Genomic DNA, 26,335 nt, shown 5'->3' with positions numbered 1-26,335 from the left:
TAACATTTAAACGTTTTCCAGTTATTCATATCTTAGAGTAGTTTTGTTTCTACAAGTGAAGTATGTGAGTTTATGGTGGTGTAGAAACAGATAAACTCACTTTATCCATTTATAGAATTTTTCATGGAAATCTGTTTATCTTTTCCTATGAATCTCAATTTTATAGCCTCCTATTCCCCCTCAATGGTTATCATCCCAGATGAGAATTCTAATCTTTTTTTTTCTATTTTCTCTATCTCTAGGTAATTGCAATGGCCTTTTTCTGAATACATTGTTTTCCTTTACTATTTGCAGACGTAATAAAAATAAATACAGTGTTATATTTTACAGTATTAGTTAAGATTAAAAAAAAGAAAAGACTAGTTGGGAGAGCTAGTATAGATTTAGTAATATTATTCTGAGCAATTCATATTTAAATGGTATTTTAAGAGGCCAGGAAAATAGGTGGGACTTAGTTGGATAGATTGAGAGTGTAGAGGAATTACCTTGTAGGGAAAATAAACACATGTGCAAAAACTCTGTGGCAAGAACATAGTTGGTGAGTTATGAGATTAAAAATGTGTCAGATCCAACAATTTCATCCACCACATGGACAAAAAGAAGGACAAAAACTATGTGATCATCTCCGTAGATGCCAAAAAAGCATTCAACAAAATTCAACATCCATTCATGATTAAAACACTCAACAAAATGTGTATAGAGGGCAAGTATCTCTACATAATAAAGGCTATATATGACAAACCCACAGCCAACATCATACTTAACAGTGAGAAGTTGAAAGCTTTTCCTTTAAGATTGGGAACAAGACAAGGATGCCCACTCTCCCCACTTTTATTCAACATAGTTCTGGAGGTCCTAGCCATGGCAGTCAGACAACACATAGAAATAAAAGGCATCTAGATTGGTAAAGAAGAAATTAAACTGTCCCTCTTTGCAGATGACATGATATTTTACATAAAAAACACTAAAGAATCCACTCCAAAACTACTAGATCTAATACCTGAACTCAGCAAAGTTGCGGGATACAAAATTAATATACAGAAATCGGTGGCATTCCTAATACACTAATGATGAACTAGCAGAAAGAGAAATCAGGCAAACAATTCCATTCGCAATTGCATCAAAAAGAATAAAATACCTAGGAATAAACCTAACAAAGGAAGTGAAAAACCTATACCTTCCTTTGGTATTACAAGACACTCATGAGAGAAATTAAAGAAGATACCAATAAATGGAAACATCCTGTGCTCATGGATAGGAAGAATTAATATTGTCAAAATGGCCACCCTGCTTAAAGCAATCTACAGATTCAGTGCAATCCCTATCAAAATACCAACAGCATTCCTCAACGAACTAGAGCAAATAGTTCTATAATTCATATGGAACCACAAAAGACCTCAAATAGCTAAAGCAATCCTGAAAAGGAAGAATAAAGCTGGGGAAATTACACTCCCTGATTTCAAGTTCTACTAAAAGCCACAGAAATCAAGACAATTTGGTACTGGCACAAGAACAGACCCATAGAATAGAACAGACTAGAGAGTCTGGATACAAACCCAAGCATATATGATCAATAAGCATATGATAAAGGAGCCATGGACATACATACATTGGGGAAATAACAGCCTCTTCAACAACTGGTGTTGGAAAACTGGACAGCTACATGCAAAAGAATGAAACTGGATTATTGTTTAACCCTATACATAAAAGTAAACTTGAAATGGATGAAAGATCAGAATGTAAGTCTTGAAACCATAAAACTCTTAGAAAAAAACATGCAAAAATCTCTTGAATATAAACATGAGCAACTTTTTCCTGAATGCATCTTGTCAGGCAAGGGAAACAAAAGCAAAAATGAACAAATGGGACTGCATCAAGCTCAAAACCTTTTGTACAGCAAAGGACACCATCAGCAGAACAAAAAGGCATCCCACAGTATGGGAGAATATATTTGTAAATGACATATCTGACAAGGGGTTGACATCCAAAATATATAAAGAACTGACACGCCTCAACACCCAAAGAGCAAATAACCTGATTAAAAAATGGGCAGAGGATATGAACAGACAATTCTCCAAAGAAGAAATTCAGATAGCCAACAGGCATATGAAAAGATGCTCCACATTGCTAATTATCAGGGAGATGCAAATTAAAACCACAATGAGATACAATCTCACACCAGTTAGGTTGGCCAGCATCGAAAAGACTAAGAACAATAAATGCTGGTGAAGATGTGGAGAAAGGGGAACCCTCCTACACTGCTGGGGACTATAAGCTAGTTCAACCAATGTAGAAAGCAATATGGAGGTTCCTCAAAAACTAAAGATAGAAATACCATTTGACCTGGCAATTCCACTCTCAGATTCAAAACGACATATGCACTCCTATGTTTATTGCAACACTATTTACAATAGCCAAGGTATGGAAGCAACCTAAGTGTCCATTAGTAGATGAATGGATAAAGAAGAGATGGTACATATACACAATGGAATACTATTCAGTCATAAGAAACAAACTAAGCCTACCATTTGCAGCAACATTGATGAAGCTGGAGAGTATTATGCTCAGTGAAATAAGCCAGACAGAGAAAGAGGAGTACCAAATGTTTTCCCTCATTGATGGAGTATAACAATGAAGCAAAACTGAAGGACCAAAACAACTGCAGACTCACAAACTCCAGAAGGAGGCTAGTGGTTACCAAAGAGGATGAGTGTGGGAGTGTGAGTGGGGAGGGAGGAGAAGGGGATTCAGGGGTATTATGATTGGTGCACATGGTGTGGTGGGGGACCATGGGGAAGACAGTGTAGTACAGAGAAGCCAAGTAGTGACTCTGTGGCATCTTACTCCACTAATGGACAGTGAATGCAATGGGGATAGGGGAGACTATAATATATGTGAATGTAGTAACCACATTGTTTTTCATGTGACACTTCCATAGGAGTGTATATCAATAATACCTTAATAAAAAATTGTATAAAAAATGATGCCAGAGATTTTAGAATGTAGTGAGAACATTGTGAAGGTGACATGGAATAATACTGCAACAGTAGTTGTTGGAGGATATGACAAAGATTTGGTTCCTTGAGCTTTTGGAAATCATTGACATAAAAGTGGTATTTAATATTTTGTATTGAGTGAACATTCAGATTGCAGGAGTTTTTTTTTCTTGCTTCAGGTTCCCACATGGAGATTTTTATAATTTTCGTTAAGTCCAATAATGGATTTTTAAAAGCACCCTTCTAGAAAAACTAACGAAAATCTTTGTGCTCTATTACGATATTTATTTGTATTTGTTCTTGTCATATGTATTCCTTAGAAACATATTTGGAACATTTTTAGCTTTATAATTTTTATAAACATTACTCTCTAACATAAGGGTATCTGCAAAATATTATGACTGATTGTCTATTGAAACCAGAAAGTCTTCTTCCAGTGACACACTGAGAATATGAAAAGCTACTTCATTAGGAGAAACTGTATCCTCAGTAATATTTATTTTATACTTACTCATGCTCTGATGGAATGTTTTGTTCTTTTCTTGGACTGCTTAGGCATTTCATTAATGAGACAATTCATTTCTTAGAGCTTTGGGTTTAGATGTATTTTAATTATGCCATTATGAATGGAGCTATTATAGAAATCATTAAATTCAAACTTTTATCACAATTGTTCCAATTGGAATGCTTTACATGAGAAAAGGATGCAGAGAAAATGGGGATATTGATAATAAGATTACACCCATAAAATTCTTGTTGCATTAAGCTTTTATAATTTTAACCGATATAGGTATTGGACTTCTGCCATTTTGCGTGGAAAGATCACTTAGATCAAAATGGTTCTGTATACTACCAACACATTTAAAAAACATTGGCCACACATTTATTAAATGTCAAGTGATCTTCTTAGCCAATCAGTCAGCTATCCTGCATAAACTCTCTTTTCTCTTAATCCCTCACATATTTAAATATGTAAGCATTTTAGTTGCTTTGTCCTTTGAATTGATAGCATTTTAAATTAATTGGTGTACATTTAATGTACTTCCTTTATTTTTAGGAGTAATTTTGTTGGCTTTTACCAATTGTTCATATCCAGATTTCTTCTAGTTAATTCACCTTTTTATGATAAAGAAGGACCTATTGATTGCTGAATTAGCTAAATCATCTAACCAGAGGTTATATGAGAAGATACAGAGATATAAAGCATGCAACTTGTACTTTTGATAATAACTTTTCCAACAGTGCTGTTTCTTTTCTTTCTTATCTCCATTCATCTTTTTGGTCTGCTAATTTATTTTATATGTTTTGGTCCAGAGATTTGAAAATTGTAGTTAGTTTTATAAAAATTCAATACTGTAAAGATGTCCACTCTTCCCTGATGGATCTATAGATGCCATGCAAGCTCACTTAGTATTGCATCATGTTTTTTTGTGTGTGAAAATTAAAAGCTTATTTTTCATTTTATTTAGACCAAGAATTCTTGGTCTAGCTATAATCTAGAAAATCTTGAAGAAAATAACATCAAACACTTAGTAAAGGTACATTAATGAAGTAGTATGGGACTGGTACAAACATAGACTAGTGCAACAAAATAGATAATCCAGACACTATCAAAGGTTATATAATAGAACATCTGTGGAAAAATCGAGGGCTCCAGACATGTACATAGGTACCTTCAAAGAGATGGTGGTGACCTGGTTTTCTTGCTGGAGTGAGCTGGAGGGAGAAGGCACTGGAAGTGCCCACCACCTAATTAGAAGCTGGACCCTCATGCAGCAGTTTGTAAAGTCAAATCCCCATTCAGGAAAAGACTGGGAGTAGGGTAAAGGGTATTTTTACCTACTCTTTCTGCATTGTGCCTAAGAGGCATAGTCTAATTGAATGCTTAAAAGCCCATTAAGAACTTACTTCTTTGTTTGCTATAGTCTTTGATGACTCAAGAAAACAAGTCCCATTGGGTGTCAGAGCCTGGCATCCAGGGGCCATCCTTGGGAGGCAGATGAGAAAGCTGGTATATGAATGGCTAAAAATCTAAAAGACTGATAATAGAAAGCTTTGGCAAGGATGTAAAGAAACTGTAACTCTCATTTACTACAAGGACTCTCTTGGTATAACCACTTTGGGAAACTATCTTACGGTATTTACTAACGTTAAACCTCAACTCTCCTTATTATACTGCAACTGTTCTTGTAGCTATTTTCCAAAGAGAAATGAATGTACCAAAATATATATACAAGAATGTACATAGCAATGTTTTCATAATGTCTTTCTACTAGAAACTATCAAAGTATTCATGAAGAGCAGATTTTGACAAATATGTATCTTTGAAAACTATTGAACTGTTATTATTCACAATAACATGAAGGAATCTAATCCACTGAAAACTCATTAATGCTCTTAACATATTTGATTTTAGCACTTTTTTACATGCATAATTGTGGTTAAAATAGCAATATTTCCAGAATCTCTCACCTGACCTTAGTGTATCTCCATATCAATTGGTGTTTCCAAGGGGTAGAGAGAAGTAGACTATCTCCGTATCAATAGGTGATTACTAGGAGGAGGGGAGCAAGGGCACACCTGGACTGGAGAGGTTTGGTGGGATCCTTCTGCAGCTGGGTTGCAAGAGACACTGGTGAGTAGTAGATGACTTCTTGTAAGCAATAAACAGGTTTCTCCCACTTTATTTCTACCTTTGACTGACTTCAGCGTAAAATGTTATTTGCCCCAGGCAGGGAACATATTTTTCCCCCAGAGTTGCACCTAGCAGTAGTCAGCAGGATCTCTGAACCTGGTATCTGCCTTCATGGGTGCAATGCTTGTGTGGCTGCCCCTTGAGATGGTGGAAAGAAACCCAGAAACCCCCATGTGGATGGTGGGGAGGCCCTGGTGTCTCCTGCAGTGGGGGTGACAACTCACCCTTCACTCCAGCAGCAGTGGATGGTGCAGCTTCACCCAGTAACCCACCCCCCATCCATGGAAATTGCACTCAGGGAGCCCCTAGTGGAAAATTGATCTAGGGTAAAGCATCTCCAATCATGGGTGGGCCCTTCCTCAGAACTGGGGAATGGTGGAGTCACTGGAAGCTGTGGAATTAGCTGTCTGTGAGATAGAAGACTACTTAGAGGCCCTCTAATAATCCCATAATCCCAGCCAGGATTGTGGAATGTTTGCTTCTTGATACAGTGAAAGGGGTTATCAAGGAGACAGATGCACTTTGGTGTCACTTGGAGGAGCTGGGCAATGACTTATGGGATGCCCTTTAGAAAGAGACAGTTATTGAGAAGACAGATAACACTCCTGGAAGATACATTAGCAGTGAGGGAGGAGGCAACAGGAGAAGCTGCATTGCAGGAGCCAATGGGGGAGGAGAAGGAAGGAGAAGTGCCTTCAGTCCTGGAGATGGTAGAGGAGATGTTGAGGGAACATAAGGGTGTGGAGTTGAGGGCCGATCTGTTGCCGAGGCCACTGCCTGAGGCACATGCCTGTCCTGTATTAAAGGCCCGTCCAGTTGTAATTAAGAAAAAAATCTCAGCAACCACAATCTCCTTATCAGGAGGAGCCACTCTCACCCCAGGTTGTAGGGCACTCCATGCTCTGCCCCTAAACCCAGGATGATCTGGTGGACATGAGCATCTGGTTTTGGAGGAAGCCGTCAGAACCTCTGCCTACATGGCTTTTGCATCTCTGGGATATGGGGCTGGAAAACATTGTTATGTCGGGTTCTGAAATGGGTAGACTGGCTCCCTGATGACTCACCCTTCCCTCTGGCAGCAGTTGCAAAGTGCCCATCACACCTCAGGGAATTGGTTGCTTCTGGATTGACGAACAGCAGCCGTTAGGGCAGTTTGGCCTAATCAGGGTGATTTACCATAATTACCCACTAGCTGGAAAATGTATGCAGAGCTCTAGCAGGTGTAATAGAAGCTGGGCATGAAAAATATCATCTATAAAATGGACCCAGGGCCCTGATGAGGAGTTTTTCACTCTCTTTGGGTACCTAGTGAATATTCTTGCCCCCCACATAGGGCAACCTCTAAGTGAGGCTACTTGTACTTTAGCAGATCTGGGGGACATTGAAACAATAAGAGAATGGAAGGAAGTATGGGCTACAACTGAAAGGAGAAGTGAAAAGGTCTTGAGGACCCAGATGTGGGTTGATTTGATAGAGGCCAGGGTAGTGAAAGAAAAACTTGATGGGCAGCCCAATAGGATATTGTTAGAACTGTGGAAGCAATTAAAGCCAGAGCAGCAGTGTCCAGGACACAGAAGCCAGAGTCAATGCCCCATGTCCGGCCTGTGTCCCTGTAAGACTTCCTGGGAGACAGTACTCACTCAAGCTCCTCCTGGGCCCTCATACCCACAGGAGGATGCTTGGGTATCACAGATTGACTGAGGGGGGGGTCAAGACCCCTTCCATGGGGGATGTGGTTGGGACCAGAGGGCACATGTAGAACTAGCAATTCATTGGTCCTCTGTGAATGTAGAGTGGGTCCTGGTGCTGGTGGACACAGGAGCTGAATGTTCTCTGACTTATGGCAACCCTGAGCATTTTCCTGGGACCCCTGCCTGCTGTGATAGATGGCTATGGGAGTAAGGCAATTAGAGTGAAGAAAGCCCATACCCCATTGGGGATAGGGTGTTTACCCCCAAAGGAGTAGACTGTGTACATTTCTACCATCCCAGTATATATTTTGGGGGTAGAAATCCTGCAGGGCCTGTGGTTGCAGACCACTACAGGTGAGTTCAGACTGAGAGTACACATGTTTGAGGCAGTTCTGAGGGGAAATGCTCAGCATGTCTATCAAGGTGTATCTTGACAGGTGACAGATACTAAGCAATATAAATTGTCAGGGGTATACAAGGAAACTGGAGAAACTCTACAGGAGTTGGAGAAGGTGGGCATCATATAGCCCACTCATAGTCCTTTTAAGTTCCCACTGTGGCCAGTGAAAAAGCCGTACATCTCCTTGTGTATAAACATGGATTTCAGGGAATCGAATAAGGTCACACCCCTTTGCATGCTGCTGTCCCCTCTATAGCAGCCCTATGGACATCCTCGGTCATGAACAAGAGACATATTATGTTGTGGACCTTACTAATGCTTTCTGCTCTATTAACATAGGACAGGAATGTCAGGAACAGTTTACTTTCACATGGGAAGGCCAGCAGTGGACATTCACTGTCCTTATACAGGGACACCTCCACAGTCCCACCATTTGTCATGGACTTGTAGCCCAGGACTTGGCCAATGGAAGGAACTGCAAATGGTGCAGCTTAATCATTACATTGATGATATTATGCTCATATCAGATTCTCTTGCAGATTTAGAAGGGGCAGTTCCTAGACTGCTGCAATATCTACAGGAAAAAGGATGGGCTGTGAACAGCACTAAGGTTCAGGGACCTGGTTTGTCAGTAAAGTTCGTGGGAGTTGTATGGTCAGTTAAAACTAAAGTTATCCCAGAAGGAGTCATAGACAAGGTCCAGGCTTTCCCTACTCATACCACCATGGTAGTATTGCAAGAGTTTTTGGGTCTTTTGGGCTACTAGAGAGTGTTTATCTCACTCTTGGCACAAATTCTGAAGCCCTTATACCATTTCGTAAGAAAGGGCATCAGGTAGGACTGAGATGAAATGTGAAGCTGCTTTTACTGATGCTAAGCAAGCAGTCAAGGCCATACATGCCTTGAGTGTAATGGACTCATCAAGGCCCTGTGAGCTGGATGTTCATGTACCCAAGATGATTATGGATGGGGTCTTTGGCATTGTCTTGAACACACCAACCTATTGGATTCTGGTCACAACTATGGAAAGGAGTAGAGGTCTAGTACATCCTCTTGGCTGCTGTATACTATGCCTTGCTGGCTATGGAGCCCATCACCAGAACAGCTCTGACTGAGGTAATAACCACTTATCCTGTCGCAGGGTGGGTGTGAGACTGAACCCAAAGGCCATGTAGTGGTGCAGCACAGATGCCTACATTAGCCAAATGGGGCTTATAATTACAGCAACATACTGCCCTTTCCACTAGCCTCTTAAATGTAGAACTCAGTGTTTATTGGGGCCAGTGCTGGACACCAGTGGAAAGCAAGAAGAACTTGCTTTTGAGCCATTGTGGCCGAGAGTCCTTACCAGGAGGAAAAATCCCCTACACCTGAAGATGCTTGGTATACAGATGGCTCCAGTTGTGGGCAGCCCCCAAAATTCTCCAGAGGCTTTCCATCCTAAGACTGAGACAATATGGATAGAGGATAGAAAGGGGAAGAGCAGTCAATAGGGTGAGCTGTGGCCAGTGTGGCTTGTGATTTCCCAGGAGCCCTCCCCTATAGTTTGTATTGACTGCTGGGCTGTCTCTTGGGGCCTGACCTTGTGGCTACCAACATGGTACCATGCCAACTGCATGGTTGGTCACTGCTCTCTTTGGGGGCAAGAGTTGTGGCAAGACCTATGGGCCTTTGGTCAGACTAAGACAGTTACCATCATGTGACTGGCCATTTGCCTTTGGCATCCCCAGGGATGATGAAGCAGACACATTGGCCCAGGTGAGTAAGGCTAGAAGGAATATCTGCTTCTGTTGTAGTGCAATGTTTATATCAGCATTTGCTGCATGCCAGGTAAAGACAGTGTGGGCTCTATCCTGTTGTTGGGGCTTGCTGTTGGCCTTTGAAGAAGTCAGCAGAGCCTGGAAGGAGTGCCTTGTGTGCTCTAAGAGGGACTTAACCAAGTCCCACAGCAACATGGGATAATAGGAAAGGTGCTGATACACCTTGTGAGGTGGAAGATAAGCTATATTGGGCCTCTGCCCATATCAGAAGGATATCGATATGCCATGACTTGTGTGGACACAGTTACTGAACTGTTGGTTGCTTTTCTTGCATGTTGTGCAGATCATCAAATGACCAAAATGGGCCTGCAGTATTGCTTTGCAGCCTTTGACCAGCCACAGGTGATTGAGAGTGATCAAGGCTCCCACTTTTCTGGGCATGTGTTATAAGAATGGGTGCGGCAATTAGGAATAAAGTGGAAGTTTCATGCACCATATAACCCTACTGGGGCAGATACGATAGATATGATGGTTTGTTGAAATCTGACCTGACATTGGACACTAATAGTTTATAGGGCTGGTCAGTTTGTTTATGGACAGAGCTATGGCGTTTGAATGAGAAGCCCCAAAAAGGAGTCTTGAGCCCTGTGGACGTGCTAACACACATTGCTGCCTCTCTCAGACGACTTTATTTGCAAATCTAAGAGGAATTATTGAAGCCAGGGTATGGCCAGCAGAGCATCATCCTGCTGCCACTGGCTGCCTGAGGAATGGGCGAGCTATGGCTTGCTATGCATAGGACTTTAAACCCAGCTGAATCCTCCAGTTTGAGGATTATCATGATTTTATTGCTGCTGTTATTGTATGTTATTAGTCTGGTACAGTGCTCCAGTTTTCTCACACAGAGGCCATTGTGAAAAATGAGAAATGAGTAGACTCTGAGGTGAGATTTGTAGAGGGGTGGGTAAAATTGCAGTATTTCCAGAATCTCTCCCTGGCATTAGTACATTTCCATATCAATAGGTGTTTCCAAGGGGTGGAGAGAAGTAGTCCACCTCCACATCAGTAGGTGATTATAAAGGGTGGTGGAGGGGAGTGAGGGCACACCCAGACTGGAGAGGTGTGGTGGGGTTCTTTTGCAGCCAGGTCACGAGAAACATGGGCAAGCAGAAGTAGATGACTGTGTATAAGTAATAAACGGGTTTCTCCCACTTTACTTCTCCCTTTGACTGATTTCAGCTTCCAAGGTTATTTATCCTGGGCTGGTGACATATTTTCCCCTCAGAGTTATAATAATATACTGAGAAAATAATGTAAGTATATTTAAATATAAGCACTGCGCAAGGACTTTTCATTTTAAAAAGAAAATTTTTAAATTTAAAATTAGAGGTAATAGGAAATGATAAAAAGTAAAGAAAAAGGAAGAGGAAAATAAATTAGGAGTTAACAATGTTTATTTCTATAAGTATTCTTCAGTTGTTTTCATTGTAAAGCAGTTAGTGTTGTGAGAAATAGAAAATAAGTTAGATCTCATCCCTACTAAGATGAAAATTTAGTTGATAAGAGTAAACAAAGTGAAAAAAATATATGAAAGCTTAAACAAATCTTGATGACTACAAAGGGGAGGAAGAATCTAAGCATAGTCAGGAATCAGGAATCTTGGGAGAAATGGCATTTGTCACAGTTCTTGAAGGATAGGTAAGATAATGACGTGATGGGAGGATCTGTCAGAGGGTTTAACACATGGTGGGAGGAAAGTGCAGTGCACTGTTGGGAAACCCACATACCAGGCATTTCTGGATTGCATATGCTTAGAAGGAAAGAGTCACAGAAAATGATGGAAAGGTAGTTTGGGTTCAGATGCTGGGTAGTGTTGAATACCTAAGTAATTTGGATCTTTTTATGTCAACATGGAATTCCTGTGGGATTATTGTAGTTGGAAGTTGACATTTGATCTAATATAAAAGGAGGATTTAACTAGAGAAAGTAATAGGGTTTTAGGGGAATTTTGAGAGTACTCAATCCCCTTATTTAGTTAATGATAAAAGAGACTGGTATCAGTTGATATCACAGGAAATTATAGAGCCCAGATTTCTGTTCTAAAACTAAAATTGCAAACAGTTAGCAAGCTATGGAATAGTCTAGGTGAGAAAGGATAATGGCATGAACTGGGGTAGTGGGAATACTAATAAACTGACACAGGAGATGGACTTTGGAAAGGTGTGACTGACAGGATTTGGTAAGTAATCATGGTGAATAAAGGAGAATATTTTTTGGATTCCAGCTTGAATGACTAAAAGGAGGAGTTTTTAATTGAGTCAGACAAGAGGAGAACTTGCAGGTTTGGAAAGGAAGAAGAGATATTTAACGTATTTCCATATACAAATCACTCTCTTCCTCAGAAATCAGCAAACTTTCAGAAGTTTTGGTCAGGACTCTTTTTCAAGGCTTTTTATATCATGTCATATTGACTGACAGATTTAGCCTTTTGAATTACTTACTGAAATCAGTTGCTAAGAATTAGATTGGGTAACAAATAAATGTACTCTTTAATTTTTACCTATTTTAGCATTGTACAGACATATCAGCAATTTACTCTCATACGAGTGTATCTGATGCTTGATTCTTTGAACTTCACTTGGGACTTCATCTAAATTAATTGTGGCTGGAGGGAGAAAAAGTGGCATTGTTCAGCAGCAGCCATATTTTCTCCCCAAAGCAGCTTTGAAGTACACCATCAAGAATTCTCTATTATGATTCATTTATTCAAAAACAGTGATTGAGTTCTTCCTGAAACCCAGGCACTATGCTATGCCTGGGAATACAAAGGTGATGGAGAAAAGATTCAAACCTTGCACTCATGGCACTGATCAGTATGGAAGCCCAATGTCAATCAATTCAACATAACCTGTAAATTTTTAATCATAAATACTAATAAGTAGTATGAAGGAAAGTCTCATTGTACTATCAATGAAGTGGATAAAGGTATGCATCCCTATCTGTAAGTAGTGTATGGGAAAGAATTAGCCTGAACAGTGTTTGAGAATTGAATTTGAATGTTTCCTGAAGTAATATAAACAGTGACACACTCAGAATCTAAACTGAATGCTGATCCAGATCAGTGAAGTTTATGATTAAATCTTGTTCTAATATGATTTACTGAAAGCTCACTATATGGGTCATGGCATATGAGGAAAATTAGTATTAGGCATTTTTTTTTCTATGAATGCACTTTTCATTTCAAGATATTAAATTCATTTGAATTTATATGTGAAGAGTAAGTCTTAGATAATTTAATTAATTCTAAATGATACTTGAAAAGTGCTACATTCTAAATTTTACTAGAATCATCTGGTCTATTTAACTGCTACTTTATTTTTGTAGATTTATTATCATGGAAATTATCTCTGTTTAGTGTAACAGTGAATTTAGAAAAACAGCATATAATCTCCCTAATCCCAGAACAAAGTATTCTGTATTATATACAGGATACTTTGGATTTTAGGAAGACACATCTCTTGGTCTCCTTGTATTTCTGGGTTGATTACTCATCTTCTTTGTTGGCTTGGCTTCTCTTTCATTGATCTCTGCTTAAATTTAGTGTTTTCCAAATCTTGATGACCTCTCATGCTGTATGCTTTCTTGTGTAGCCTCATTTATTCCTACAGTGTAATTATCATCAGTAATGTAACTCTTACATCTTCATTCCCAGAACATGGTGATTTGTTTCTTGGAGATCTCTAGTTCATGTTCCCCAAGGCATTTCATGACAAAGAGTTCAGTTCTGAAGTTAGATAGCTAAGTTTGAGTTCTTGCTTTTACAATTTACCAGGTGTGTGTCTTTAAAGATATTACTTAACTTCTCTGTGTTTTGGTTTCCTTATCTCTAAAATGATAGAATAATGGCAGATACATCAGAGGGTTGTTTTGAGGCTTAAATAAGGTGCACTATATAAAAAGTGCTTAAAACATTAAATGTTCAATGTGTTTATATAAAGGAGTTGTGTTTCCAAACTGCAGAGATAGAGAAATAACTATTAAATCCTCCTCATTATTTAATTTACTAGATGCTTATTTATTCTTCCTTTCTCTAATTTTATGTAATTATTATTATTTGTTGTTCTGAGGGTCAACGCAGTACTATATTATTTATCATTTAACATGCCTCTCAGATATTTTAGGACAAGAAGGTAAAGTGAGTTAATACTTAAATTTAAATCTAAATAGTAATGACAGACACCATAATAAAAAAGAATACAGAGATATAGCTAAATTCAGATATAGGCACATTTCTGCACAGAGCAGAATGTGAACAATGGTGAGCAGAGCTGACATTGTGCACTTGTTGGCTTCCGGGTTGATGAATGCGTAGTGGAAGTCAGAAGTTTAGCTCCTATCAGTAAAGAATTTCAGAAGTCATTTTCAAATACTGTTTTTTCAAATAAAATGCTTCATTGGTTGAAAACATTGGCACTCTGTTCATAAGATCTGGCTGAAAAAACAAATGCCTCTAAGTTCATCTTGGGGTTATACTGATCCCCAAGAGCCCAAAGTATTCTGATTGGATTTGTCACATCCCTCAACACACTGAGTCCAAACCCATGTTCTTGACAGAAGGAGCCAGCAACAGGCATCATTAAGAGTTAGACCAAAGAGGGTGACACACTGAGAGAAAAATGTGGAGGATGGAGAGGGAAAGCATGTGCAGTATTATTAATAACAACAGATATCTTCCACTGTGAGTCTGAGAATTAAAATATAAAGCTCATTTAATACCATGCTAAAGAAGATAAAACCATTTTAGTGATTAATCAATTATATACATTATTAATTGCTCACCATGATAAGTATAGTTACTATCTGTCACCATATAAAGATATTACAGTATTATGAGCTATATTCCCTATGCTGCACTTCCATCCCTTTGACTAAATAATTTTATATTTTGCAGTTTGTGTCTGTTTATCCCCTTTGCCTATTATACTCACTCCCATCCCCTCCCATGGTAAACAACCATCCACTCTCTGTGTTTATGAGTCTATTTCTGTTTTGTTTGTTTTGTTTCCTGGATTCCACATATAAGTGAAACCATATGATATTCCTCTTTATCCGACTGACTTATTTCACTTAGCATCATACCCTCTAGGTCCATCCATGTTGTCTCAAATGGCAAGATATCTTTCTTTTTATGGCTGAATAATATTCCATTGCATATAGGTACCACATCTTCTTTAACCATTCATCTATTGATGGACACTTTGGGTGCTTCCATGTCTTGGCTGTTGCAAATAATGATTTGCATTTTCTAAAAGACTACTGATGTTAAATATCTTTTCATGTGATTATTGAGCATTTATTTATGTTCTTTGGAGAAATGTTCATTAAAATCCTTTCTCCATTTTTGAATTGGATTATTTGTCTTTTGCTGAGTTGTAATTCCTTACGTATTCTGGATACAATCTCTTATCACATATATGACTTGTAAATATTTTATTTCTTTCTATGGATTGTCTTTTCATGTTCTTAGTGCTATCTTTTGAAACATAAATGTGTTTATTTTGATGAATTCCAGTTTATCTGTTTTTTTTCCTTTATAATCTGAGCTTTTAGCACCATATGTAAGAATGTTTTGTCTAATCCAAGTTCACAAAGATTTACTCCTGTGTTTTCTTCTAAGAATTTCTAATTTTAGCTCTCACATTTAGATCTACATGTCATTTTAAGGTAATTTTTGTGTATGGTATGAAGTAGATGTCTAAGTTCATTTTTTGTATGTAGATATCCAGTTGTCTGAGCACCATTTATTGAAAAAAATAATTATTTCCCTAATGAATTGCCTCAGCATCCATGTTGAAAATCAGTTGACCTTAGTGTAACAATTTTTTCTTGGCTCTTAAAGCTATTCCAATGATCTGAATTTCTAGCCTCATGACAGTACCACGTTATCTTGATGATTGGAGCTTTGTAGTTTTTAGTGAAAGAAATGTTTGTCCCAAAGATATAGTCCTCTTCAGATCACTCCAGTATGAAAGTAAAAACTCATATGAGCCTTTGGGCACATATTAACTATCTAGTCTCTTCATCTCATTCTTTCTGTCTCTGTTTCTATCTCTCCTTTCTTTCTCTAATTGTCTGTCTATCTATCTATCATCTATCTATCTATCTGTCTGTCTATCAATCATCTATCATCTATCTTATCTACCTCTTTGGTATTACCCCAGAAGCAACTGCTGTCATAAATTTGATTTTTCCTTTTAACTATACATTTAAAAAATAAGTTCTAATATTTGTCATCCATTTATTCACTTGTTAACTATATATTGAATGCTCACTGTACACAGTCCGAGGAGATTTGTTCAGGAAAAAGTTACTCATGTTTATATTCAAGAGATTTTTGCCTATGTTTTCTCTAAAGAGTTCTTTGGTTTCATGACTTACATTCAGGTCTTTGATCCATTTTGAGTTTACTTTTGTGTATGGAGTTAGACAGTAATCTAGTTTCATTCTCTTACATGCAGCTGTCTGGTTTTGCCAACACCAGTTGTTGAAGAGGCTGTAATCTTCCCATTGTATATCTGTGGCTCCTTTATTGTATATTAGTTAGCCATATATGTGTGTGTTTATATCTGGGGTCTCTATTCTGTTCCATTGATCTATGGGTCTGTTCTTGTGCCAGTACCAAATTTTTTTGATTACTGTGGCTTTGTAGTAGAGCTTGAAGTTGGAGAGTGTCATCCCCACAGCTTTATTCTTCCTTCTCAGGATTGCTTTGGCTATTCGGGGTCTTTTGTCATTCCACATGAATGTTAGAACCATTTGTTCTAGTTCGTTGAAGAATGCTGTTGGTATTTTGATAGGGATTGCATTGAATCTTTAAATTGCTTTAGGCAGGATGGCCATATTGACAATATTAATTCTTCCTATCTATGGGCACAGGATGTATTTCCATTTAATGGTGTCTTCTTTCTTTCATGAGTGTCTTGTAATTTTCAGGGTATAGGTGTTTCATGTTTCATGTCCTTGGTTAGGTTTATTTCTAGATCTTTTGTTATTTTGATGGAATTTTAAGTGGAATTGTTTTCCTGATTTCTATTTTTGCTAGTTCATTGGTATATAAGAATGCAACAAATTTCTGTGTATTAATTTTGTATGCTGCACCTTTGCTGAATTCAGTTATTAGTTCTAGTAGTTTTAGGGTAGATTCTTTAGAGTTGTTTATGTACAATATCATGTCATCTCCAAACAGGGACAGTTTGACTTCTTCCTTACCAGTCTGTTTGCCTTTTTAAAAAATTTCTTTGTGTTGTCTGATTGCTGTGGCTAGGACCTCCAGAACTATGTTGAATAAAAGTGGGGAGAGTGAGCATCATTGTCTTGTTCCCAATCTGAAGGGAAAAGCTTTCAGCTTCTTACTGTTAAGTATGATGTCAGCTGAGGGTTTTTCATAAATGGCCTTTATTATGTAGAGGTACTTGCCCTCCATACCCATTTGTTGAGAGTTTTTATCATAAATGGATATTGAATTATGTCGTGATTTTTCAGCATCTATTGAGATTATCATGCGATTTTTGTCCTTCTTCTTCTTGATGTGGTGTATGATATTGTTTTATTTTCAGATATTGTGCCATCCTTTCATCCCTGGAATAAATCCACTTGGTCGTGATGGATGATTATTCTGATGTATGTTTTAATTTGTTCTAACATTTTGTTGAGGATTGTTACATCTATGTTCATTAGGGTATTGGTCAGTAATTTTCTTTTTCTGTGGTGTCTTTGTCTGGTTTTGGTATTAGAGTGATGGTGCACTCATAGAATGAATTTGGAAATATTCCTACCTCTTCTACTTTTTGGGAAACTTTAAGGAGGATGGGAATTAGCTGTTCTCTGAATGTTTGATAAAATTCAGGGGTGAAGCCATCTGATCGAGTGCTTTTGTTCTTAGGTAGTTTTTTGATTACTGGTTCATTTTCATTGCTGGTAATTGGTCTGTTCAGGTTTTCTGTTTCTTCCTTGGTCAGTCTTGGAAGGTTGCATTTTTCTAGAAAATTGCCCATTTCTTCAAGGATATCCAGTTTGTTAGCATGTAATTTTTCATAGTATTCTCTAATAATTCTTTGTATTTCTGTGGTGTGCATAGTGATTTTTCCTTATTCATTTCTGATTCTGTTTATGTGTGTACACTCTCTGTGTTTCCTGGTAAGTCTGGCTTGGGGTTTATTAATTTGGTACATTTTCTTAAAAATCAGCTCCTGGTTCATTGATTCTTTGTATTTTATTCATCTCAATTTTATTTATTTCTTCTCTGATGTTATGTTCTTCCTTCTACTGACTTTGGGCCTCATTTGTTCTTCTTTTTATAGTTTCAATAATTGTGAATTTAAACCTTTCATGTGTTAATGTTCTTTTTCTCAAGGTAAGACTGTATTGCAATATACCGTACTATTAGAACTACCTTCACTGCATCCCACAGATTTGGGGGTATTGAGTTGTTTTCATTTCTCTCCATATAGTGTTTGATCTCTGTTTTTATTTGATAATTGATCCATTGATTATTTAGGAGCATGTTGTTAAGCCTCCATGTGTTTGTAGGCTCTTTGTTTTCTTTGTATAATTTCTAGTTTCATACTTTTTAGTCTGAGAAGCTCATTGGCACAATTTCAATCTTTCTGAATTTATTGAGGCTCTTTTTGTGATCTAGTATGATCTATTCTAGAAAATATTCTATGTGTACTTGAGAAGAATATGTATCCTGCTGTTTTTGGGTGGAGTGTTTTGTAGACGTTTGTTAGGTCCATCTGTTCTAATGTGTTGTTCAGTGCCTCTGTCTCCTTACTCATGTTCTGTCTGGTAGATCTGTCCTTTGGAGTGAGTTGTGTGTTTAAGTCTCCTAAGATGAAGGCATTGTGTCCTGTTTCCCCCTTTAATTCTGTTAGTATTTGTTTTACATATGTGGATGCTCCTGTATTGGGTACATAGATATTTTAATGGTAATATCCTTTTGTTGGACTAACACCTTTATCATTATGTAATATCCTTCTTTGTCTCTTGTTACTTTTTTGTTTTGAAATCTATTTGTCTGCTACAAGTATTGCAACTCCTGCTTTTTTCTCCTTATTAGTTGCATGAAATATATTTTTTCATCCCTTCACTTTTAGTTTGTGTTTGTGTTTGAAGTCAGTCTCTTGTAGGCAGCATATACATAGGTCTTGTTTTATTCTCCATTCTGTAAGTCTGTCTTTTTATTGTGCATTCAGTCCATTTACATTTATGGTGATTATTGATAGATATGGTTAGATTCATGGTTACCAAAGGTTCAAGGGCAGCTTCTTTACTATATAACAGTCTATCTTAACTTGCTTAGTATGCTATTTCAGACATAATCTAAAGTTTTTTTTCTCCCTTCTTTTTCTTCCTCTGCCATTCTTTATACTTTAGGTGTCATATTCTGCACTCCTTGTATATCCCTTGATGGAATTTATGGGTAGTTGATTAACTTCTATATTTTCTTAGTAATTAATTGGTCTGCTTTCTTTAGTGTGGTTTTATTTTCTCTGGTGACAGCTATTTAGCCTTAAGAGCACTTCCATCTATAGCAGGCCCTTTAAAATACATTGTAGAGATCATGTTTGGGTGGTAGATTCCCTCAACTTTTGCTTATCTTGGAATTGTTTAATCCCTGCTTCAAATTTAAGTGATAGTCTTACCAGTAGAGTATTCTTGGTTAGAGCCCCTTCTGTTTCATTGCATGAAATATATCATACCACTCCCTTCTGGCCTGTATGGTTTCTGCTGAGATGTCTGATGAAAGCCTGATGGACTCTCCTTTGTATGTGATCTTTTTTCTCTCTCTCTGGCTGCTTCTAATACTCTCTCTTTGTCCTTGATTTTGTTATTTTAATTATTATATGTCTTGGAATTACCTTCCAAGCCCTTGTGTTGGGAGACCTGTGCACGTCTGTGGCCTGAGACACGATTTTCTTCCCCGGACTGGGAAAGTTTTCAGCAATTATTTCCTCAAAGACACTTTCTATCCCCATTTCTCTCCCTTCTTCTTCTGGTAGCCCTATAATGTAAACATTATTCCATTTGGATTGGTCACACAGTCTTCTTATTAGTCTTTCATTCCTAGAGATCCTTTTTTCTCTCTGTGCCTCAGTTTCTTTGTATTCCTGTTCTCTATTTACCATCTCCTCTACCTCATCTAATCTGCTTTTAAATCTCTGCATTGTATGTTTCATTTCAGATACTGTATTTTTCAAAGTTTCTATATCTTTCTTGAATTCCTCCCTGAGATCTTGAATATTTTTCTGTAGCTCCATGAACATGTTTGTAATTTTTATTTTAAAATCTTTATCAGGAAGATTGGTCATTTCTGTTTCACTTAACCCTTTTTCTGGTGTTTGAGGGATTTTGGTTTGTACAAGATTCTTTTGCTGTTTCATATTTCTAATGATTTCTATGGAATAATAATATTGTGTAGGCAGCACCCTCTAGTACCCAGAAGTTCTACTCTATGGAGCTGCTCAGCCCCTGAAATGATGGCGGGTTCGCAGGCAAGCTGCACTGGTGCCTGCTGGGAGGAAAGAGCTCTTTTCTACTTCCTGGCTCTAGTTCCTACCACACTGCCAGGGCCATTGGGCCAAGCGCATAAGGAAGAGCCTCTACTCTATGCCCTTGTAGTTATCGGAGGTGGGGCTGCCCTCTTGCTGGCTTGCCTTGATTGCAGGGGCAGCAAGTTTGTGATCTGGCGCTGGCTGGGAGGAAGGAGCGGCAGGCTGCATATCTCAGTGGGGGGCCTCAGCATTGCATTGCCAGCCAGTGAGATGGAGCACCTGAAGCTCCTGAAAGTTCCCAACCTGTGGGCTTAGTGTTCCAGGACAATTTTGTCCACACGTCATTTCTCCTGAGCAGCAAGCTCTGTGTAATCCTTGCCCCTTTATCACCCATCTTGCTATTGCAAAGTCTTTAAACTTGCCCACCTTTCTTTTGTCCTGGTGTGGCCAGTCGTGGGCACCTGTTCTCCACAGAGGCTGGGATCTCAGTCTCTCCAAATATTCTGCCTGTCTTTGCTTTCCAACCCCACTAATCTCCAGAATACCATGTAATATTGGTTCATGCTCCTGGAGCAGATTTCCAGGCATGGGTGTTTAGCATTCCTGAGCTTCTAATCTGTCCCCACTCCGTTTCTCTTTCTCCCACCTGTGACCAGGAGTGGGGGGTGGTCCTGTGTCCTTCTGGATCTTGGTGCTACTTTATCCTTTTCAGTGAGGTCGTCTCTTTTCCCCATACACAGGCCATCTGTTGCTGTCTTCTTTCCGGTTGCTCTTTCAGGATTAGTTGTATTTGATGTATTTTTGTTTTATATGTGGTTTTGGGTGGAGATTTCTGCCTCATTTCTCACACTGCCATCTTTTTCCCAATTCCCCAAGTTTTCATTTATTTTTAAATTTTATTGATTTTTTTAAGATCCTAAGAGGGAAATGGGTAAGATTTTGACATCTTTTATAGGAAGTAATAATATAGTCTATTAATATTGTCTTAGATATAAATTTTACTTCAATACCAATTTATCCTAACATCATTGCTATTAAATATAATTGAAACTTTCAAAAAGTTTTAAAATTTATGTGTTTTTTTACTTTTCTGCTATTATCCACAGTATATTTTTTTTGTCTTATGAATTAAAATTTAGATGGCTGGCTTAGATTATTAACTATATAGATTAATATCCCAAATACCTTTAGTACAAAACTGTTGCCATTTGTATGTTGCATTTATATTGTTGTATGTTTAAATTTAACACATAATTAAAATTGTTATTAATGGCTTTTTGCCTTCATTTGCTTTTATTTTTAAACTAAAACTATTATTTTGTAAAGCCAACACAGTATTTTTCATCACTTGCTCTTTTAAGTGTTAATATTTTAGTACAAATTTATGGTAAATAGAATCTTAAAATAGCTCCCATGACTTTCACCCTGTAGTGTTCTTGACATGTAAATGGCAAAAGGGAAATTTTCCTGTTGGCCTAATTTAATCATCTGAGCCTTTGAAAAGCAGAGAAGAATCAAGCATGGTGAACGAATCAATGCTCCATTACAGGCTTTGAAGATAGAGGAGGTAAGTGATATGACCAAAATGCACCCTCTAAACGCTGAGAGGCATCCTTCCTTGACAGCCACCAAGGAATTGGGAACCTTGGTCCTACAACCACATATAACTAAATTCTGCCAACAACCTGAATGAGCCTGGAAGTGGATTCTTTCCCAGAGTTTTCCAAACGCCAGTCTACTTGACACCTTGATTTTGGCCTTGATGACACCCTAAGTCGTGAACCCAGCAAAGTCTACCCAAACTTCTGACCTATACAACAGTGAAGTAATGAATGGTTTTAAAGAGCTGTGTTTGTGGTAATTTGTTATGTAACAATATAAAACTAATATATTAAATCATAAAAAATCATGAAAGGCTTTAAATGTTTTAGTGTCTTTTTAAACATTTAATTTGGTTTTACAGCACAGGCAGTGAGAGCTTTAAAAAAATTATCTTTTTTTAGGATCTTCTGTAAAGGAACCTGGATATACATGGAGGCATATGATGTGGTTTCTTTATGCTTAAGTCCTTAAATCATATTTCTAGGCTTAGGTACAATCCAAATATATCTGATAATATAGTGCACCTTGAGAAGCAAGTCACTTTCTTAGAGGAAGTAAATTTCTCTTACTACAAAAAATTAAATCTTGTAGAGCAGCTTGAACTATTTAGTAGTTTTCCTTTTCTTTAATACACTTTTAATATTTTGAAAGTTTGACTCATTTCACATGTGGGTTCAGTTTACCACTGGCTTAATGTAAATCAGAGTTTTAAGTAACTTGTAATATTACACCTTAAGATTTCTGAAATTCTTTAGATTTCTCAACTTTCATTTTTATTAAAATTGAAAAATGCTATTCCAATGAAAATTCTTTAGATTTCTCAACTTTCATTTTTATTAAAAATGAAAAATGCTATTCCAATTTATTCCAATTAAATATCAAAGGGGATGTCTTTCCTTATGTTATATATATATATGCATATATATTTATATATAATCTACATACACATAATATATAGATGTATATATGATTGACTTCAAAATAATCCCAACCTAATGTGTATCTTTGTTCTTGACTAACACCTATGACTTATTACTAAATTATATTATTCATAAATTTTTTCACTTAATGTCAAACAAGTGCCATTCCCTATGCTTAGATTATATATACATTCTGAGTAACTTACAGTCTATACCTTTCAGTAGTTACATAGAAACAGATGAGAAGCATAAAATGTGATAAATTTTATTAAAAATGTACTAAGTAATAAAGAATTTTGATTCACTCCATATAGGAATTTGTAATAGTAATAGGATACTAAAGGGATTTTATTTTTACTGTATTTGTTTAAGTGTCTCGGGCAGTACTTTCCTGAATTTTATCTTCATCATAAACAAAATATGAATAGGATGCCATTTAATTTTTAGTATCCTCCAATAAAAGCTGAAACAAGTATATTATTCTTCATTTATATTTCTATGTTTTATACTTTTTAAAATAGTAAAAATAAAAGCACTCAATTTAGAATATTGCAGAAATATTAAGGAATTAATTTTTCCAATATGGCAAGTATACTTCATTATCATGAGCAGCAAGTGTCAAAGATATATATATATTTTAAATATATTTTATCTCAATAGATTTGTAACAAAAGGAGATTTGTTAGTTTGATAATATTTGCTGGTATAATATCTTAATCTTTGATATTTGATTATGTAGCTTATGCCATATAAGAAAATTTTATAATCACCACGGGCCCTACAAGAAGAAAAAATGTGTGATGAGAGATGTACAGAGAAATTTTGATTTTTCAATAAGTATGGCACTTAGAATAAGTTTATTATGTCTTAGGTTATTACTTGGAAATGGTGTAGAGTGGAAGACTTAGCATCAAAATATCAAATTTTGAATCCTGACTCTACCTTAAACTAATTTTATATATTTTGCTTTTTCATTTACTTTGGACAAGATACTGGAACTCTCTTGAAATTCTCTTGAACTCTCTGTTCAAGCAGCATTGGTGATGTCTTTCAGGGCCGTTAGGAGATTCAATATTAATAATACATGTATGATTTCATTTTAAGAAATAAGATATACAATGTAGCAAATGTAATGCTTATAGTTATTTATAACAGTAATATCAAATACACATAGGTAATTGTTACTGCTTAAGACTTAAGACTCATGACATATCTCATCTCTAAAGGAATTGTCAATAATCATTGTTTACACATTTACATGGAGACAGAGTGATGTGAACTCAGCATTATGAAGGACATATGCATGACAGAGTTTGCAGGTTTGAGGATGCACAGAACAATAAAGTGTGGGATAAAATAAATAGGGAACAATATAGGCAGATGGCAAATCATCAAGAGCCTTATTGATGCAGCATCTCTATTTTTCTTCAATAAAAGATGTGGAAAGGATTTTGTTAAACTTTTGTGTTAGACTCATGTTTTAAGCCTTTTTTTTTACAATAATATAGTAAGAACTTTTTATTGTACATTCTTGATTTGTTGGTTGGTTGAATGAGAATATAGTCTTAGACAAAGTAATCAGATTACATTGTTACCAGTTTTCAAGACAGAGAGGCAGGGTTGAACTCGCAGGGGCTGGCTCTGTGTAAATGGTCAATCTGTTTCCATGGTTACAGTCTGGCTGCATAAACTATAAATTTGTAGGTGTTGGTTTGTGCCCTCTTAAAGAAGCTGAAGAAGATTGTTTCTATAAATACGGTTTCCATCTCTGGGCTAAGTATAGGTCTGAAGATAAAATAAAATCAGGAAAGAGACAGCTTTTAAGCTATATAAATAGCAGTATGTAAAGACACCTTTCTCTGCATCTTGTACCATGTTTTCAATATTAAACATGACTGTATTTGTAGTCACTTTTCTAATTATAAGGAAATACACTTCATCACATCTTTTCTGAAAGCATCCACTTTTATGATTTTCTTGGCCGCAGGTGCTGATATTGTTCTCAGTAATGCAGAAGGCTGTCTTTTTTGATACAATATTACCTTCTTTTCAGGACTATTACAGCAGACAATTTTAGTAGACACAAAGAGGATTTAAAATATGATATAAGAGATATTTTCAAAACCAAAATAAAGTTTAGGAACTTCCAAGAAACATAAATGAACATATTTGGGTCTTATTTAAAAGAATGGGGAATTTTCATTTCTTATACAAGAAAATGCATGGCTGATTAAAAAATTTTTAATCTACTCTTTTTACATTTAGTTCTTTCCTATAAAATATTTAGATTTTTATTACTCTTAATTAAAAATCACAGCCTTGCCTCATTTCCTTACCTTTGAACTGTATTTGTATTTTTTTCTTTCTATTTGATTCTACTCAGTGTTATAGTACAGTTTTTCTTTCTTCCCTACTGCCGTCAGCCCCCTGCTGAGTTGAATTGATTGCAGAGCTCACATTGATTTCAAAGGAACTCCATAACCCCAGAAACCTCCCTGGCTGTGTGTGTGTATGCACATAACCAAGTGATAAAGTGGCTGAGAATTACTTACAGCGTGTGCAAGATGAAGATTGGAATAATTTCATCGTTATGATTATTGCTATTTAATATTTATATAGCACCTTACTCTGAGAAGCTCAAAAAACTTTATGAATTTTAAATTATCCAATGGGCTCTAATCTTAACTACACCCTTTTGTGCTGGGTAAGGCAAAAATTAATAATGGATTTGAATGACACACATTGCTAGGGAAATCTAATTCCATTGCTCTTTGGCTGTCTTCTGTTATTGGAAAATGGCATTTTATACTTGCCTAGAAAGTTGGATTGCTATCTCATTATTTTAATATTGAAGGTCCATTTCTGTTTATTTTGGAATAAATCCAGGTGACAGTTTTTTAAAAAATAGAGGTGAAACACACTGATATAAATGCAAAGACAATTTTTGTATTTAGCAATAGTCATTAACAACCAAACTTAATCTTTCATGAAAAAAAGAAAATTTTATTGCTTTTAATCTCATGCACTATACTGGTTTAATACTCAGATATAGCTAAATAAATATACTTAGATATATCTGAATATATTTTATTGGTCCTTTAAAAGTTGGTAAATAAAACTGAATTCAGTATTCTATCTTTGGACCTATTTTACATATAGAAGTGAATTTCAAATTGTTACAATAAATTATTTGATGCTGCTCTCCTAATCTAAAATTTTAACAATGTAAACAACATGCATTTTATGAATATAATGGAGTTAATAAAAATATTAATTTTCTTAATAATACTTAAGCAAAATGTCCTCTTTTCTTATAATTTTGAAATATAATTTCAGCTTTGCTGAAGTTAGAAACAGATTTTAGATTTTTTTCTTTTTTGTGTAATATACTACTGATTTTCCCTAAGACTCTTATCTTTCTGTTTCTTCTTTTCCATTAAGTGGTAATAACCCAAGAATTTGAAAAAAATTCATCCAGTATTAGCTAATTTATATCTAGGAAGACATTGAAATAATACACATAGATAAATGAATAGAGTAAGAGCTGTTATATAGCTGTGGATACATGTTTTAAAGTTTCATTAGAAGAAATATATTATGATTGTAGTGTAATGAAATAATGCAACTTTGCAAGTGATTGGGGAACAGGAGGAAGTCAGGTGAATAGGGATAATGGAGTAACATTGATATTATTTAATATTCACAAAATTTTAAATAT

This window comes from Manis pentadactyla, chromosome 3 (assembly GCF_030020395.1).
Source record: "Manis pentadactyla isolate mManPen7 chromosome 3, mManPen7.hap1, whole genome shotgun sequence".
NCBI classification, from domain to species: Eukaryota; Metazoa; Chordata; class Mammalia; order Pholidota; family Manidae; genus Manis; species Manis pentadactyla.
The sequence above is the reverse complement of the archived record's forward strand: the minus strand, read 5'-3'. Positions refer to the sequence as shown.